This window comes from Seriola aureovittata, chromosome 2, assembly GCF_021018895.1.
Source record: "Seriola aureovittata isolate HTS-2021-v1 ecotype China chromosome 2, ASM2101889v1, whole genome shotgun sequence".
Taxonomy (NCBI): Eukaryota; Metazoa; Chordata; class Actinopteri; order Carangiformes; family Carangidae; genus Seriola; species Seriola aureovittata.
Window position 1 is genome coordinate 21744119 of NC_079365.1, and position 20532 is coordinate 21764650.

Genomic DNA, 20532 nt, shown 5'->3' on the forward strand with positions numbered 1-20532 from the left:
TCCTTTTGAGATAACACATCCCACCCAGTGCTGTGATACAGCTACAGAGCACCTTCAGTCTCACATATTCAAATTGTGCAATGATTTATGCCCAGTTGTCCCCAGCTGGCGGGGTGCCTGTCAGCGCTGTCTGCATGAACTACCCCGGACTGTCTTTTGATTTGTGTTGTACCAGTCCTTGCGGCATTTCCATGCACAGTTGATATATTTCAGAATACATGTATATACTGTAGCATAATTTAATATATAAAGGAAACTCTGTTCAGGGTTTTAGCATATACCCATGTATGTTATTTCTGATGTTGTACTGTTGTACTGCAAAATATTAACCTAATATATTCCTCTATGTTAGTAGATTCTCCTCATAGTAGTAGGCTACTTCTCTGGTAAGAGTGATTTCTTATGTCTTGTAATCCCTCATTGATTCCTCTCTGAATAACAGGTGAAAATATTGAATAATATTGCAAACTGCCATCTTTTTCCTACGACTAGTAAAAGTGACAATGTGGTGACAATGTTGCATTTTACTTGACTACTTAAGTGCATCTCCCTGTTTTAGTCCCGATCAGCAGTGCATAGCCTTATGTGGTACCGTCTAAGAAGCACAAAAACATGTATTTTCCACATGAATGATATAATGCACCGTCTTGCGTTCTTATACACACAATAGTAGTATGATGGTTGCGGCCAAAAATATTACGAGCCAGACCCACTTGGGCTGAGTCTTTCAGGATGTCCAAATTATATTTTGAACAGCTGTGTGATATGTTTGAACTAATTTTTGGCGCACATTAAGGATGCATCAGTGTTTATTAAGGCTTTTTGGAAATAAATAGTGATGTTTCAATTTTTTTTATCCATAATGAACATTTTATTCATAGAATGTTTTTTTAGAATTACCTTTTACCTTTTCTTATTTAATGTCATACCTTTTTCCGTGTCACATAGCTGCAGTTGTGCAGTATAATGATTTTTGAAATGTTTACAAACCTGATATTTGCTTCAGGTTTAGAGGTTTTGTGGTTTATGCACCAGGCATGCACCAGGTTTATGCAACATCAAGCATCATATCATTTTATCTTGTCTTATGTTGTATGTCATTTTTATCATGCATGATGCATGCCACTGAACACAGCTGGTGTTCACAATGACAACTTGATATTTTAAAAGGAAATACTTTGAACAAAGGTTTGTATGATGCAGTTATACTGTGGTTAATCAAAGCACATTGAACTGAGCATTGAACAATACAAACCACCTACGCTTGCTTTTCAAAGAAAATCTGTCAAAAGGCTTCAGGGCCTGTCCCTCTCTCTCTCTCCACTATTAGAACATTAAAATAATTGCCAACAATTATTATGATTGGGTCCAGTGAGTTTGCTAAGTGACTGACAGTTTTTTTTTTTTTTTTTGTTACTGTTGAGAGGGCAGTAGAGAAAATGGATTCACTCCCAAGAGCTATGCCAGTGATGCCATTTATCAGTCAGATTAATGGCTTAACAGACAGAAACACTTGCTACTTATAGTGATTGCTTATTTCTTCTTTTCCCTTTGAAATATTATGAACTTTTATCAAAATAGCTAATATAAACTCAAAAATCCGATCTTTACAGCACTTGTAGCAGATTGGAATTTCTTTTACGATATCATCAGGTCATGTTAAAAGAATTGTTGACATTTTGAGAAATATTCTTTTTTGCTTTCTTGTTGAATTAGATGAGAGGATCGATACCTCTCTTGTACGGTAAATATAAAGCTTTTGGGGTGTTTTGTTGGTATTGTGTCTTACTATTTCTTGGCTGGGAACAGTGACTTCCTGGAGTCTTCTCATCACCATCATTTTCAGTCAACTAGTGGAGAGTCCAGGAAGTCACTGCTCTCAACCAAGAAATAGTCTAGAAGTGAAATAATTTCCTCAAATCTATTTCATCATGATAAGACCCTTAAGGGCGGGGGAAAATAACTCTTAACTCATCATCCACTTGGATGAGTGTAAAGCTCCTGTAATCACTGGTATTTTTAATTCATATGTAGAACCTGGAAACTAGAAGAGCATGTATCAGAGTGCTGCAGTTATAAATGGATTCCTAGTTGACAGTTAACCGGTGACATGGCCAAGTGCCCTGTAACCTGCACCCTCGTGACGCTGTGGCACGTGGTTACTTGCCACAGCTGTAATTAAACATAGCCAGTATCAGACATCTGACTGATGAAAGGCCACACCACAGTCTGATGTATTTAAATTCAACTGCCTAATCTAGTACGGGATGGCTGACTGATGGAGTAGCCTATGGCTTCTCACAGGACCTATGAATAATTTAATACAGGCTCAAGTTTAATAGGCTCCATTATAGAAGAGGAGGAGGGGTACTATTTATGGTATTTCTCCACTGTTTACCAGGCTTAGGTATTTCTTAAGTTCCAACTGTTATAGTGATTTTTTTTTTTTTCCTCCTGATCTGATCAGAAATCATGCACACGCTGTAGTCACGCAAAAACTGTTTAGAGATCACAGAAAAAAACATACTCCTTTAAACTTCTGATTGCTTATAATTATGGCTTATAATTATCACATTTAGACTTTTACTTTTATTATGTTGTCAAAGTAGCATGACACTTCCAATGTGCAGACTTCCAGAAATATAAACAAATTGAAACCTCCTGTTGTATTTCAGCTATTTATGTCTACCCAGATCATTACACTGATTTTATTTAGGTGCATTTTTGACCAACTGTTGATGGGGATCAAATACAAATAATGTTTCATTACTTGTTTACTGTAATTTAGGTGCAATGATGGTGTGGCCATTGGTGAAACCTATCTATCTATCTATCTATCTATCTATCTATCTATCTATCTATCTATCTATCTATCTATCTATCTATCTATCTATCTATCTATCTATCTATCTATCTATCTATCTATACATCTATCTATACATCTATACATCTATCTATACATCCATCCATCTATCTATACATCCATCCATCCATACTTGCTCTACAGACCACACATCACAAAAAGAAAAAATTTCTCCATCTTAGCTATGGCTACATTGCTGCTGCTTCAGATTTTTGCATGGCCAGAGATTCATGTGTCCAGTCTTCTGCTGGCAGTAGCTTATTAACTGGCACTGACTGATTTATACACAGCATAGAGTTGGAAACAGTCACACACAAACACAATACACCTTAGCTACCTGGCCTTCTGTGGTTGTTGGCGAGGGAATGGAATCTAGCCAGAACCTATTGTAGCACTCTGACACACTGAGTTAAACAATTCATTGCTGCATAAGCCACCGAGAATACAACATAATATATGTCATGTAGACAGGAGGAGGGTGCATTGTGTGAATTTTGTCCATGAATAGGTAAGGGAAGAGATAAGGTGTGCAATGTGTTGGGTGACTCACTGAAATATAACTCTAAAGAAAAAAACCTTTAGGGAAGACTTGGCAGTTTGAAGTGGGAGATACTGAGATGGGACATTTTCGACCCAGTTCTACATGCAATGACTACATATTGCTGACCTAATGCATGTCAAGTGGCTCCAAAGATGAAGAGCAGAAACATAGGAAAATATAATTGAACTAAGAAGAGACATATGTGGATGATGTCTAAGGTGAAAAAAAAACTGCTTCTTGATCATGTATTAAATTTAAAAATATTTGAGTTCAGTAGCAAAGAACATGTATTTGTAGATGTGTTTTTTGGTTTTTGTATCCTAGCATACAATATACATTGCCTTTGTTCAAATTACAGTAATAGGGACAATGGATTTGATCCTTTCTGCAATGCTGTTTTCAAAATGAATTAATGCTAGACCTAAAATGTTTTTGTATTGAGCTGTAAGTTAAATTTTGTGAAATTGATCCATAAGATATTTAGAATGAAAGCTCACCAAAATAGTCTTGACAAGTTTCATTTTGTGGCCACAGCCACCTTTTGTCCTCACTTTAGGAATCTTAAATAACCAAATCAAGGTTTACAAATGAGATGAGCATTTTGTCTTGTCCTATTTTTTTTATCATGTCTGTGTAGGATGCGGCATTCATTCATTTTTATCTGAGAAACAGAAAGGTCACAGATGTATCATTGTGCGTGCCCCTGTCAAAATGCCCCCCTGAGGTTGACATGACACTAGATACTAAGTATAAATCCCAGTCTTGTTTTTATCCCTGAAATATGATTTTGCAGCACAGCGTTGCAGCCCACACGTATGAATATCGGCAGCAATGTATCACTTGCTGCTCACATATCGATCATGCTTGCTCTCACAGTAAAACGATGTAAGTTAGGTCACTGGTTGGTCAACTGGGACTGGAGCTAGATGTTGGGGTGGGTCCCATTAAAATGACTTTAGCTCATCTCATACATTTTCACAACAGTATTCAAGGTCAAAAGTTTACAGTAATAACTTGCAAATACACACACGCAGCGTTCGGCTGTGGTTACTTTTAAGTTAACAGTGTAACTCCTCCAGATTACATCTTTCAAAATGTAATTCTTACTGTCTGATTTGTCAGAATCAGTAAATACCTCTTCCAATGGTTTATTTTTGTTATAAATGAAGGGTGTACAATATTAACCTAAAGTGCTAAATAAAACAAATGAAGGTTCTTTTTCTTTAATTTAAACTTATTATACATTTAATACTAATGCATTTAATAAGAACTTTGCACTGTACACTATAGTGTTTTTTTCATTTTGCAATGTTGTCTGAATGTCAAGGGGGAGTTATGAGACCCTATTTAATTTGTGCACAGTTGCAGACAAATTGCAATAACAACAAGAAAATTTTTTTATTGATTGTTAGTAACACAAGAGTTAATGCTGCCACATGAAGGGAGTAACCAGGGTAAAAAAATGTTTTGTGATTGTGCCAAGTAACCCACAGGAGTGTTCCTTACATGGGATTAATGAACAAATTTGGCCACATCCTGTACCTGTGAGTTGGCATCACACAAAGGAACAGAATGTTACCAAACAATTTGATTGAAATCGTTAAAACAGTGAAATGAACATAACAGACACCGGTCTCAATGTTTCAAGGGTTTATGTCACATGACACAATTTAAAAAATCACTGCAGTAAACTTATTTGTTGATGTTAGTGGAGGTTGATGACTGGAGCAGATCCCTGGCACAGTAAACACTGCTGAAAGAGAATACAATTATTATTTAATTAGAATGCATTTTTTAATGCTGTCATTTGTACTTTAGGAAACTCGTCAAAACCAGCACACAGAAGCGAACACACACACACACACACATGAACATACACACATATACAGTCTTGGATAGGAAAGGATCCTAAAGAAAATTCTCTAAAGCCTCGACTGATCTTTTGAGAGACACCCCTCTGCTCTGCTCGACTCCTCTCAGGGTGCTAATCTGAGAGTTATACCCTGGATTGGCCAGGGCACCTGGCCACCTGACAAACAACCTCTGGGGTGAAATATCCCAACATGACAGCTTTTATTCTGGTTCATCTATCTCTGGGCATGCACAGAGTCATGCCAGGTCTCTTCACTCCTGCTGTGGTGTGGAAACCTGGCGTGAATCTCTCGTATGCAGGGACCCTAGACAGGGACAATCCTCTTCACCATCTGGCATTTGAAGCAGAATGTACTCTTCTGCTGAGTCTGAAAAAGAGCCTTTCTTTGCATAGATAGACCCATTTTGATGAAAAAGCCCTCAGATATCCAACTGTGTCCATCTGACTAACACATAAAAAGTCAGAAAATATGTGAACAGTTTTGAACCCTGCGGCTAGGATAATTCCATGCATGGCCTGAGGTTCTAGAAAATCAAAGTACTATACAACACATCTGATACTTACCATGGTAGATTCAGCTCTGCAGGTAAACCAACATAAAAGATACACCTCTAATATCTTGCCTTTGCCCCTTGCAGGAATTTTGAGCCCCTGTATTGTAGTTAGGCGAAATTTATTTATTCATACATCTGTGGAAAAAAACATTCAGCTACTGTTAGTTACTTAACAAAGGGTTTCCCACTGGCTGAAGTCTGTCTTTAGAGAAAGCAGAATGGAGTTTTCACACCAATGTATTGCCTACATATGTTTTTAATGACTATTACTGGTTTAATAAATGGTTAAAAGCCGAAATATCTACAAATCTGTGATCTGTGTTGACTCCTCAGATCACTTAAATTGAGTGCGACTGGTTTGCCCAGTGTTCCAGCTGTTGAAACAAACCCTAGTGATTCTTCTTTTAGTTTCTATGGACCTCATCTCAGAACAAACAGTATCTGACATCTGCTCCAACTCTCATAAAACAAGACTAAAACTTTTCTCTGTGCCAGTGCTTTTTTTTAATTAAATTTAGGTCTGTTTGTTTCTTCTCTGTAAACTGTACTACAACACTTAGATGTTGTTTTTGTCAATTTTCTTCCTGATATAAAGCACTTTAGATTGTCCTTTCTGTTCGTAAGGTGCTAAACAAATAAACTTTGCGTTGCCTTGATTGTCAAATTCAAGAAATCAAATGAGGTAAACACTTATTAGGTCACTCTCCTGTAGTTTTTTCTGAAGATGAAAGTACAAGCCACTGCATTGGAATACTAAAACATATCGCATGCCAACATAAGAGAAAATTAGTGAGCTGGGCTGACTGGGTATCATGATTCATGAATCATGATTTTTTTCTTTTAGTAAGTTCTATCAGTCCTCAAAATTATCTCACTACTGATACCCAACCACAATGGTTATTTTTTCTTCCTATAAAAAGCCATGAATTGCATGTTTAGGTAGGTCCCCTTTCTCTGTTTATCTCTCTCAGAACAGCACACACAGTCTGAAATAACTGAGCAGCAGCACACCTCAGCTGCAGCAAACAGGGGGAGACAGAGGGCTTTGTGACCATTCATCACTGCTAATAGGTCAGAGTTTACAACCTGACGTTGGGCATACATCATCGGTCAGACACAGGGACCAGGGGAAAATGGAAGAAGAGGTATGACGGTACAGCAACAGCCTGGTGAGATTAGATTATTTGATGTCAGCCACATTCAGTGGCAAACTAAATACAAGAACAGTTAAGAAGAACGGGCACACTTCAATTCTATTATAGAATCTGTCCCACCAAGGATTAGAAAATGAACTGGACAGAGGAGGACGAATTCCTCTGCAGTTTAAGGTATAGTTTAGCTCGAGAGGAAGAAGGTTTGCCGGGCCACAGGCTATTGGAAATGAGAAATATTTGGGAGAAAATGCTTCAAACTCACCTGGGTTTGCTTCATGAAGAACTTAAGCATGAGTGACACATGGTCAAACCTTCCACAAGCAAAGTGTAGTGAGTAGTGCTCTACATTATTTCTCACCTGCAGTGGCCTATGACTTTCTAAGTGCTGTCCAGCTCTTCTTTTCTCTGCTGTTGAAACAGCTGAATGTAGCTTTGTCAAATCAAAGATCCTATTAAATCCATTCACTATATCCCTCTGTGCAATCTGTGACTCTGCTCTCCATCTGTACATCAGACAATGCTCTTCTGAGAAGGTAAACTTGACAACAGCATGTGCCTGCTAACCTCAACATATTATATGACTTTAAAATTACCCGTTTCACAGTGAACCCTCAGATCGAAGATCACAGAGGAATCCATCCTGACAGGAGTCCTTTTTTTTTTTTTTTTTACACTGAATTAGTGATTCTCTGTGTTGATGATTGGCTGAGCCCAACTGGTGTTGACATCCAGGCAGGTGCCTGGATGTCATTAAGGTTTAATAAGACTCATAGCATAGTTCCTCATTAATAGCTGCCCACAGGGCACACTCAGGACCTTTGCATCGAAAGGGGAGAGAGCAGCAGAGAAGAGAGGGTAGGGTGACTTGAAAAGAGAGACGACACGTTCATATGGCTCTACTGATAGAATACTAATAAAGTTGGACACATGTATGTATGTGCGCACACACTACCCATTTGTAAGTCTATACAGTCCCTCTCTGAGCTTCACTGCACAGCATAGCAATCTACTGCCTGTGAAATTCGAATTCAAACGCCAACCAATTACTTCAATTTAAAGGAAAGAGTTTGAGACTCTCAGTCTAAATATTTGAGCTGAGGAAGCGAGTGGAGTTTTGGGAGTAAACACATTCTCTGTGTAGGCCTGATAATGTCAGGGGTGTGTGTGTGTGTGTAAGTGTGTGTAAGTGTGTGTGTGTGTGTGAGTGTGTGTGTGTGTGTAAGTGTAAGTGTGTGTAAGTGTGTCTTGTGCATGCACAGGACTGAGGACTTAGAAATAACTCAAACACTAAATCAAAGGAAAGAGTTGTAAATCTACCCTCTAGATACTCACTAACTGCTGAACTCTAAAAAAAAATCAACTGCACAGCTCCCGAAGCTAGCAGCACCAAAACTATTTTTTGTTGATCCTGTACATGTGCATAATTCTGCAATGCCGGGTGGTTTCCAAAAAAAAAAAAAAAGGAAAAAACAAATGTGATTGTTAACCAACTCCTGTGCTTCCTCTGTTGTTTCAGCGTGGACAATTTATTTGTCTTTATTACAAAGATTACAAACACTCACCTTATGTAACCTCCAATATAAAACTTTCTGCCGTTTTATTACTGGGGAAGCTTTTTGGTGATGTGCACTGAGAAACCATCTCTGATTGTGGGGTGGAGTGTTGTAGGTGCAAACACAGTGTAGACATTAGAGTTGAAGGCGAAGCACTTAAAAAACTCAACTGTTCAGAGTCTGAGATCCGTGAAGGGTAAAACCATGTTAGGTAGCTGGGGTGTAATAACGACAATTCAAGGCTTACACATGTTCTGTTGACGTTCTGATGGGGGGGGGGGCAAAGTCTGAGTAACCCTGGAGCATTTGCTTTACAATCAGATGTATGCAGCCACATCACCTGTGTTTCTGATGTGCTTGGGACCGAGTGTTTGACAAACACGTTTTGGGGAGTCATCATCCCCTTCAGTAAGTCAGCAAGGGAAAGAAGCTGGAGTTAGGTTTGTGATTTCTTTTTTTAATATGAGCAGGATTGCTCTGGATGACTAACAGTAGAGTGGTTTGCCACCAGACATGGAGCAACATTAACATTCATTTGGAATCAAATTTCAGGCAATGTTAATAGCAATATTCACTCTTATTCCCTCTGGCTTCATCTTCGCCATCTTCTTAGAGGGAATATCTGGCTCTTTAGCTGCTAAATGTTCCACCATGTTAAGCAGATAAACCCCAGTATGCTGAAGAATTATGTCCATATTGGACAAATCTGCAATCAGTTATTTTTTTTACAGCCTATATGGCCATGTCTGTTGTTGAGTTCCAAAATGCTTACAGAGCAGTGCTGACACAAACTGCCCACTGTATGTACATAGAATATGACATACAACAGGACAGCATCACATACAGTGCAAACAGTGGTACATACCACTGCAGGCCACTGCATCTCTTTTTCCTCCACCTCTCCAACAGTTTCTGCTCCTCCCTCTAGCCCCTCCGTTCTCCTTTTGTTCTTTTAAAAAAAACTAAAACCAAAAGAACTTCTGACAGGGACATATTATATCCTATTGAAAAAAACAAGCAAATGGCTGTAAATAAATAAATAAACTGCCCTGCAACTTTCTTTAATGCATGGGGCTTTATTCAGAGATCGGACAATAGATCTAACGTTGTCAGATGGAGTAGAGACTGGAGAAAACAGAGCGTGTGGGCGTGTGTGAATGACAAACCAGAAAGTGCTTGTTTTTAAAATGTCCTCTCCATCTCACAAACTGAGTAAAATATAGTGCCATTCCAGTTCTGTTGAGAACGTATGGGCATCACGTTTCAAGCAGTCTACACACAGCACAGAGGAGAGAAATGTCATGCACATAGCTCACCTGAAAAGGCCAATGCTGTTTCATTGCACTTTTCTTCAGATCAGTCCCTCAGAAGAGCGCCATTATTTCAACAAAAAGCACTTTTGACATAATAACACTGTGTTCCTCCTTAACCTTGCATTTACTGGCACATTGTTTTGACTTGTTTTGAGGCTTTATTCCTTGCTCTGGGTTACAAAAATCCATCTGATGTTGTTTATTCTTTAATTTAAAAGAATTCTGTTATTATATTTCTAATTATAGAGAAGTTTGTACGAATAATAAAAAAAAGAATACATTTAAATCTCTCCATTAAATCTGTAGCCACACAGTGAGGACCTCTCTCAATCGATATTTCTTCTCCCTATCAGTTCCAGGCGAGTGAGCATGGTAGTGGCATACTATTAGGTTATTACAAAAGCAAATCAGTCAGTAGAATTAATTTTCTTGAAAAATATGAGTCTGGCTAAAGGGAATTAATAACCATTGCGGAGCATGTAGATGCTGAATTTTCATCACTTTTCCCCAGCCATTTGTACATGTGTGCTGAGATCTGTCTGCTTTGATGATGGCTGACTGTTGTTTATTGTGAGAAATGTTCTCTTCAGTGGGCATCACAATGAGGGGAAGTTTTCTAACATAAATTCTCTTGGAAGTGTGATAAGAATGCTTTCTGCCAGAGGGGAAAAAAGTTATAAATATTCAGGTACAAATTTATACTTCAAGATAAAATGTATGTTTTGTATTCGCGCTTCATGAAAGACAATACTTATACAGTATGTATGTCATTCAGCTTCAGAAACCTGCTTTGCACCTTGCTGTTGTACAGGGAGTTTGTGGGGGAGTGTGCATGTCTACTGTAAACCATTTATGTGCTTGATCAAGATGAATGTCTTTATCTATCTTCTATTTACAAAGACAAGGGGTGATCAAGCATGGAGTTGTGACGTGAAGGGAGATGAAAAGCTTGTATGTTCTTCAGGGTGCAGTGGTGCTGAGAGCGACTGGAGAGCCGTGGAATGGCACAGGCGAAGCACAAAGTGTCTGCTTAAAAAAAACATCTTAACCGTTCACAGAAGCTGTCCTCTATTTTCAAAATTGCACAGTGGCTGCATGTTCTGGGCTTCTAATTCTGAATCTTTATTTATTCAGCTGACAAGCACTGAAATTTAAAATGGGTGATGAAAACACTATTTGGAAAGTTCAATGTAGGTTCTCAACTGTCAGGTGAGAATACTGTAAATATTCAGCAGGGCTTCATTTTCTTATTTGCTTTAATTTTACACACTATGATATAACCCCAAGCTACCTGACCATTTTTATAAACCTGACACCAGGTCTAATATGAACCCTGACCAACACAGTAAATATTCATAAACTCTTCTTTCACTGTTTTGTCAGAATCACCTGAAGCTCAATGGCTGTTTCACTGGTGTAATCACTTGATAACAAGTTTGTTTTAGACTGCATTAATTAAAGTATAGGGCTTGCATTATTCTGCATTTTTCCTAAAGCAGCTCGGCATTGCAACTTTTAGAAAACTCATGTTTGTTGGGGACTATTTTAGTACACGTATTTGTTAGTGGTGAGTGTGTACAGCAGCAGGACAGTGTATGTGGGTTCCACTCAGAATAGACTACAGTATTCCAGTAGTTTGTTCTAATGAGGGCACATTTCACCCACTGCAACAATGTGTACTTGTTAGTGGGCTCATTGTTGGTTTTGGTCACTGTCATTCTGTGACAGTAAGACATGACAATTATGTGTATGTTCACTGCATGCATCTGAGCATAAAAAAAAAAGCTAGTTTCAGGCTAAAATATACAGAGAAATATAAACAAGGTCTATTAGACCAAATAAACTTGACTTCTAATTCCCGCCACTGTGTTTAAAAAAAGAGTAGAATAATCATAGAGGTCTTATCTTATCTGTGGAGAAAGTAATTGAGGTCAGATAGTGTAGTGTAGTCAACATAACCGCTTCTGCAAGTGTCCTCGCTTTTTATAACTTCAAACACTGACTATCAGACTATGAAACAGAGAAGAAAATACTGTACCTGAGGTCAAACCCATTAACCGAATGGGAATATTACTATGCAAGCTGCATAGGTAACTAATGTTTAGGCTTCGGGGATACTACAGGGCTTTCTGATTAAATGTGCTCATGCGTTCTGTCCCTGTTTCCATCATACAGATGAGGACTTAGTTAATAAGAATGCAACACCATGCTCTTGCAGTTACTGTGGATAGTGTGAGTGGGACAACAGTAAAAATTTGCATTCAACAGAGGCAGATGTTGTCATATGCTTAACTTCACTTAATCACCTCTGCAGAGTCATGCAAAAATATTCCTTATGTCTAGATCAAAGAATGACACTGAAGTCCCCTGAAACTAAAAGGGACACTTTCCTTCTTCCTCACTTAGGGGAATTATTTGTCTCTCATGTTTCTTTCACTATAGTTGTTGCGTATTTCTTGAACCCAGACACCTAACTGGAGTAAGATTTAATGACTGCATTTACATACATGCAGTCTGTATTGATCCACCTCAGATCCTACGCAGTCAGCAGATTCAGAATTACCACCATCAACATTAATGTCATAACATGCCAGTTTTAGAGACAGGCCTGTAATGGCGCCACAAACAACTTTAATAGCACACTTAGCTTTTAGCTATTCTGCACACAAAACAACCTACAGTGTTGTCATGAGCTCACATGGGGTTATTTGTGCATCTTACAGTATATGGCAGCATACGGATTTTTATTTGATGAGTTAAGTTTGTTGTGCTGAACATAATTGACAAATTGCTTGCTGGAAAAGAAAATGTCCACTGGTATTAGTCAGTATGAATTTTTGCTGCTTTTGAAGTTGATTTTCTTTTCTTGCCCCATAAAAATTTAAATATGTTATGGAGCCAAGCTCCCCTTAAAGCTTCAGAAAATCAAATTAATCACTACTCTGTGAGAATTAGAGTTTATGGCTAAGCCAATAGAGGTGAACCATGTCTGTAATTGCCATATAATACTGAAGCATGACTCGTTGGAAGTGAAATGTAAAAACTGCCTTGCCATCATTTTCTCTCTCATATATGTGATTTCATGCAAATGTTCTAAAGCCTTGGAAAAAGAGGTAATGGCTCAGTTTGTATAATGACTTTTTATGCCACATTTCACTATAAGAGATAGGAGGTGGCCAGCGCCTTTAACGCCTCAACACCACATAAAGGCTCAAAGGTAGGGAATTTTATATACACTGTCCAGTATGTATTTAAAATACATTTGATGCTGATGCGCTGCATATGCAATGTTTATGTTAGAAAAAAAAGTGGTTGAAGGCATTGATCTTGACTATAGAGATAAATTACTGTTGCCAGTAGAACATTTAAAAAAAAACAAAACAAAAAAACGGATTTCCCAGATGGTTTCTGTATTTTGACAGGGTTTTGACATTACCCCACAGTGAATCTTCCATGGGCTGTGGTACCCAAAAAGCATCAAAGAATTACACTGAAAAAACTCATCAGCAATGATTCATCACACAATAACCTCCCTGTTATGCATGGTAATCCGTAGACTTTGCTGTTAATAGACCTCACCATTAACAAAGAAGACTTTAGAAGACTGTATTTATCAATGAGAACTTTTCACAATCAGGTCTGTGGATTACCTTGTGTAAGGTTTGCTCCTGAAAAGACAAAAGAGAAGGACCGGAAACAATCAACCATTTTTCAGTGCTTTTCTTTACTAAAATAAAAATTGTATTGGATTGGTGGCAAACGTATCAGCAATGGAGACTCAGACTTGCCAAAAAGAACTGATTTTGCTCAGTTCCACTAAGGGCATTAAGTAGGAAGCTATAATTTCATTTTGTGAATTAAGTTTCTGACCTTTTAATCCTAGTCAAGGTCAGTAAACTGACATGTCCACACTTAAAGTTGTAAAGCTAAAATGTAAGAACTGTAGCTTGCACAAAAACATGTGCAAAAACACATTCCTCTCTCTTCCATGTAGTTGTTATGTCCGTACCTCATGGGAACACCCTGTGCAGCACGGCCGTTTAGTCAGTTGGGTACATTTTAAAAAATCTCTCCATCTCTCCTCTGGTCAATCTATCAGGTTGCCTGCTTGTGTCAGGCTGTCGTGTGGCAGCAGACTCGTGAATGACTGATGAATGTTTGAGGTGCGTAGAGAGGGAGGTGCTGCCAAGACAGACCCCTCTGTGACAAAGGCAGTAGCCGTGCATGTCAATCAGAGCTCCCCGTGACCTTGTGTCACATTAAACAGCTCCACTGTTAAGACACGCGGCAGAGGCCTTCTCACCACATTGGTCAGCAGGGAGGAGTTTAAAGCCAGAGGGAAGGGGTCCGTTGTCCTTCCCAACCCACATCATTGTTTTTCCATATTTTACAAACACAATTAAGCTATCCATCTACAAATCAGCCACACCTCCACCCGTTTATTTAGTGGTAAATTCAAAATTATAATTATGGCTTTAGGCTACTACCCTGATAGCAGTAATTAGCTGTCATAATTTAGCTTTTCCCTCATGAAAACCTGTGTTTGGCCAGCACAAGAATCACCAGAAATGTATATATTATACCATATTTTGTTCCGACCATGAGTTTTGATTGAATGAGAGACATTACATTAATGTCTATAACTACTACTGCATGGAATAAGCAGTTACTACTAAAGGATTTGTTTTGTTTAAATGTATGGAACAAAGTTCCTCACACTTGTGGATGCTAATCATTTCTGCCTCTTCCAAGAGAACTTGTTTGACATTACCCACAGTGGAGGACAAGGTTTTGGATGTATTTTTTTTCCCTTTTTGATGTAGCTGTGATATGACGTTTAAAGAATGAATACATCTAAAACAGAGGGTTAGTCAAAGGCAGAGGAAGAGCATGAGCCTTTTAGAACTACTTCTGACGTTAGTATTTCTGTGCAGTCAGAGTTATCAGAGTTGGAGCTGGATGATCTTAAGTGCGGTCAGATACATTTTGACAATAAGCCAGAATTAACTGTCAGACACAACACTGGCTGCACAGGACGCAAAACAATGTTGCTTAGCAACAAGGAACTTTTTTTTTTTCTTGGTGGAGAAATTATATTTTTCCAAACAAACCCAAAATAGTATATACTTGATAACTCAAAATTTTGCATAAATGTAGAATGAAAGCAATGACAGACTAAAATACTCAGGGTAATGCTGTAGCCTGCTGTGGGAAATTGCCAGTGCTGTGTTTAACATTGCTTTCATATGTTACTGCTTATTATGCTTAGTCATATAGCCTACACTTGAACAACACAAGGGAAAGTTTTGTTCTGGCACTTTGTCAACTTGAGGCCCTGGGTGATCAGCACACCACCCCACCCTCCCACCACTACACCCTGTAGACCCACAGCACAGAGCAGCATCAAGACTGAAGAAGTTTTCTTTTGCGGATTAGATTTCAGAAAACCAAAATGATACAAGTTTAAGGTCAACTGCCCCCTTGGGTTCTCTTAATATGCTCACATCATCAGACACAAGTCATAAGAAACAATATGACAGTCTCATTTTCTCTCCCACACATTTGGAAACACTGACACTTCCACAGCTACCAATTATATACAGTATATATATATATATATATATACTTTTATTGCTGAGGCCTTGATTAGTTACTAAAGTATATATATTTTTGAGGAAACTATCTGAAAGAAAAATAACGCTATTTAACAGTTACTTTGAGATGAATACATTACAGTAACATTTTTCACATTCAGGCTTATTATTGTTGTTGAATCGTGTGTTCACAAGTTTGCAAAGAGCCCTCCAACTTCCTGCAGAATAGCAGTATTCACACAAAAGTACATGGAAGAAGCAGGAGCAACTGAAATCAAATATGAATCTACTTAGGCTATATGTGTCCACGATATATAAATACCTAACTGTATGCACAAGAATAATATAAGAGTGTGGTATAATATTGCTCTCACTCCATTTATGAGCTGTGGATCTACAGTAGAATTGTGATATGAACACAAAACACTGATATTTCCTCCTCACACATTCTTAAGATCTCAGTGAAATAGACTGGTGTGCAATAAATTGCCTCTGCGTTGTGAACAAGCCCTCCCCTTCACACACACATACACAATGTAATGCAATGCCTCGGTAATATTATATGACTAAAGAAACTCTCTTCGGGAAAATAACTGGATTTTACCCCCCAGTATAATGTCTCCGAGGGGTGTAGAGAAAGATTAATGTGGTAAATATGAGAGACTATTTTTAGGTCTCCTGGACTGCTTAGCATTGACTCAGTCTGGTTGCTGCTCCACAGTGTGTGGCACACTAATATTAAGCCTGATGAGGAGAATCATAGTTCGCGCCTCATATTCACGTTGACTCTGCAAATTCTTGATTGTTAGCCAGATTCTCTCATTTTCTCTCGCTGGGCTCCAAAGCATAGCTTCAGTGTTGTTTCGGCGAATGAATGGGTGTAAAAGAGCCGCAGTGACGTACAGTCTGCAGATAGTTTCAACTGACAGGGTTTTCTTTGAAGGAGATCCTACTGCCTGCAAGAAGATAACATCAAATCAGCGCAGATTATCAAGTCGTGGCACTTTACAACCCCTGCTGGGGGACTGTGATCCAGCTGTGGGCAACGGGAGTCTCAGTGATATCTGAAATCTTTTCTAGCCACATGCTGCAGAAGATGAACAGAGAGATAGGAGCTGATAAACTCAGATGTCTGTCAAATGGCAAGATAACTGGGCTAGCCTGTAGCCGGAGCTAAACATTGGGACAGTGTTGCTTGATGTCAATTGTTTTGTTATTGATTTTATTGATACATAGGCGATAATGTTCTAAATCTTACTTTAAAGTCACATTAAACAGGAAAGAAATTTCACACCATTGTATATACATAGGCACACACATGGAAGTATCACTGTTGTGTGGATATGGCACATTTAAAATCATTTTTTAAACATCATTATGATTCAACTTTTAATACTTATGAGGTGTATTTTTCACCACTTTGTTGCGCTGTACTGGCTTTTCCTTGTTTGTCAATGTTGCTATCAAACACTCATTTATAAAAGTGTGTGTTATATGCTTTTTATTTGGGAGTATAAATTGGCAATTTATGTTTATCGTAACTGTGACAGGGATATAAACTGATACCTGAACTTGTTTTTATTGACATAACATTATTGATATAGGATATGGTTGATTTACTAATCTGAGCTTGACCTTTATGAAGGTTTTGAGAAATAGAGGTCATTAGATTGCAAGAAATCGCAAATGAAATTGCAGAAAACTGGTAAATGAGGAACAGATACAGCCAGTTGTGAAAAGTTGTGTTTAAGTGTTTTGTGAATAGACACCAATAGGAAAAATTTCTCTTAACCCAGAACTGCCATGCACCAAACCACCATGTTTAAATCCATGGTGGATGCAATGTGACTGCAGGTAGAGGATAGTGGCTTGAAATACACATAGTAAAACACAGGTGCTGCACTATTGATTTGGGCCTCTGGTTGCACTTCTCTGATCTCTCAAAAGTGAGAAGGGTATGTCTGGCAGGTGTGTTGATTTTAACCTGGGGCCTGCAGCTCACTTTGACACAGCTAAGAAAATACTCCAGTACAACTATAGATAGATCTGATAGAATCTGATGAAGAGTAGAGTGAGACAGAACAGCTGCACTGAAGCTCTAGATTGCCTTTTCTCCACTTTGTATGAGCTTCACTGTCTTCTTTTAATCTATCATGATATCTGAGGTATTTACTAATGCTTGATAATTGCAGCCCTGTTTTTATTTGTCCTCTAGGGTTAAATTTCTTTGGTTGCCAGTGTGTGACTGAATGTCTTATCTACCTCAGAATCTTGACGTTTACTGCAGATTGTGCTTGTACATTTTTAAGACTTGATTGAAAATAATTAAATGTAAATGTTAAGTTTTCTTTGAGCTGATGTAAGTAGGTAGATGTTAGTTAGAATTCTGTTTCTGTTAAGGTGAGTGTTTTGCGAACCGGTTACTCTTTATATTCATAATGTGTGTGTGTTGTTTTAATGTATTTTTTATCCACCATGAAAACTTGCCTGCAGGGATAAATAAAGTTTATTGGATTGAATTAAATTTAATTGAAATGGCCCTGCAATGGCTCGAGTGAACCTTCAATGAGTCAAAGCCCCCCTAATTTGACACACAGCACAGACAGATCTTTATTAAATTAAAAAAAAGTGATGGAGTTGGTGTGTAGTGTTGTGCTGTAAGGAAGCAATATTGCTCATTTCTGAATCTTGGCAAGCTTTGTTTAACTTTTTGCTGTAAACATCCTAATAGTCCTTGGCCATATATATTTTGTATATTTGTTATTGTATTTCTTCCATTAAGCTGTATCTATGCATTTTTTTAAATAACTTGCCCTCTAACCACGCATTGGCTTCTTCTTTAGGTTTTATATAAAAAGACATTTTACTGGGGCTCCCTGACGCTGACCACACCTGCCCAAAAACGTGTACTATAATGTACTCAGCTTCTTTTTGTCATTTTTAAACAGAGAGTTAAAAAGGAGAATTTGAGATTTATGATGTAAATGTTAATATATCGCTTCTAGACTTACTTGTGTAGAACTGTGGCCGCCCACAGGAACCACACTAGGGTGGATAAAGAAGTCACTCTTGTCTATTACAACTCTATACATGGCTTCCCATGCCATCATAAGAGAAGAAATTCTGTTTGGTGGAGTGAGGTTATATGAATAACTGATGCAGTCCATGGTGCTGACATGGGATCAGCTTTGAAACAGCTCTATGTAATGGTTTAACATTTGCAAATGAGGAGCTGTCCATGGTTCTGATTTGGCATCGCCTTTAAAGCAGCTCTTTCTTATAGTCTTCCATTTGAATATGAGGCGTTGTCCATGGTGCTGATTTGGGATCAGCTTTGAAGCAGATCTCCCTCTCAGTCTCTTACAGCCTGCAGTTTGGAAATTAGCATAGACTGTGCAGTCTGTAGGAATGAGGAGCTGTCCATCATGCTGATTTGGGATCAGCTTTAAAGCAGGTCTCTCTCGCCTTCTCTTACAGCCCGCAGTTTGGAAATTAGCATAGACTGTGCAGTCTATGGGCCTGAGGAGATGTCTTAGATGCTGATTTGGGATCAGCTTTAAAGCAGCTTTTTCCCTACAGTCTTCCATTTGGAAATGAGGAGTTGTCCATGGCACTGATTTGGGCAAAGGGCCATTAACATCTACTCACAACATCTTAACCGACCTGCCAGTACAACACAGTGTGACAGTTATGATATGCAAGTAGCTCCTCTGTGCTGTACATATAATCATGCCAAGTTATATTATTTTGTAGGGGTTTGAATAAGAATTGCCTTAAACCAGCTGGCTTGGCTTCAATACAGACAGTATGAAGCAGCAGTTGCTTGAGCAATTTTGGATTGGTGCTTTCCATTATAATCAATTTGCACATCGGAGAAAGAGTGTAGTGCTGGTGAAATACTGGTAACACTGTTACTGTTACCATCTCTGGACCTTGTACCTATGGTCTCTCATCTCTCCCTTTCTTCCCCCTGCTCTCTCTCCTCCACACTGCCCTGTATTGATCTGTTGCTGGTTGTGTCTTACAGTACTATATCCACAGATATTTATGTTTGTAGCTGCTGGTCTCCGGTTCCCATTATGGGCTTGAGCGATAGGCACGGGCAGTGTTTCAACACCTCGCCGCTGAGGAAAAATGTAATATTCAAGAGACATGCCCTTAGTCAGCACTTCCTCCCCCAGGAGCTGGCTATGTAAAATGACCAGGGACAGCAAGTATACTGAAGCGTGGTTGTAAAGGTTGAGCTACAAAGAAAAAAGATGATTGCAAGACAAAAGCTTTGTTTAACTGCGTACATCAAATAAATTCAATACTTTGTTTAGTAATCACGTTACGGGAAAAGAAAAAGTCTCAAAAATGCTTCAACAACGAGAAACAGAATAAAACTGACCATACAATAGCAATATGATGAACATTATGCTGAGGGTTCCAAATTGCTGCTAAATGGCAAAGTGATGCCATGAATTCTTATAAAAAGGTAGCCTAATATTAATGCTTACAAAATGAAATCCTTTGTCCATTTTGTGCAGTTTCTACATGTAATTTTGTTGCCTGTGGGTGGAACTATTTGTGACCTTCCAGTCCTGATGTCCTTACCTGTGATTAAGATGAGAACAAATATTCTATATTTTTCTTTCTCACTTCCCTCTCTCTGTGCCCCTCTCTGACTCCCCCTGCCGCCTCCTCTTTCTCTCTCTGGGTCTCTCTGCCTCTATTCAGCAGCTCAGCTCTCTGCGAACAGCCTCTGCACACTGGCTTTTAAAATCCTTGTTGGTACATCAGCTTCCTAACCTCCCTAACCTTGCTGACTGAGCCTCTGAGAGACTCCAGCTGCTTGTGTGTAATCTCTCTTCCTCTCTTTGTCTCAGTCTCTCTCCCTCTATCACACACTTGTCCCTTGTCCACCAATGAATATTTTTTCCGGGCAAACACACACACATATGCTCTGATTAGTAGGTGGACCACTTCAAGGAAGCTGACATACATGACATTTTCATCTTCTCAAATGCCAAAAGAAAATTCAACCAACTCCGGACTTCATTACAATCCATTGTGCTCAAGTATTTCTTAATTTCAGTATACTGTTG

At 38.6% G+C, this 20532-nt stretch overlaps 1 protein-coding gene across 2 annotated transcripts in view; it reads left to right on the forward strand.

The window, feature by feature from the left end:
• Positions 1–20532, forward strand: part of LOC130187259 (cadherin-22) — a 220257-nt gene that overhangs the window by 51898 nt on the left and 147827 nt on the right. The gene's annotated exons all lie outside the window — the stretch shown is intronic.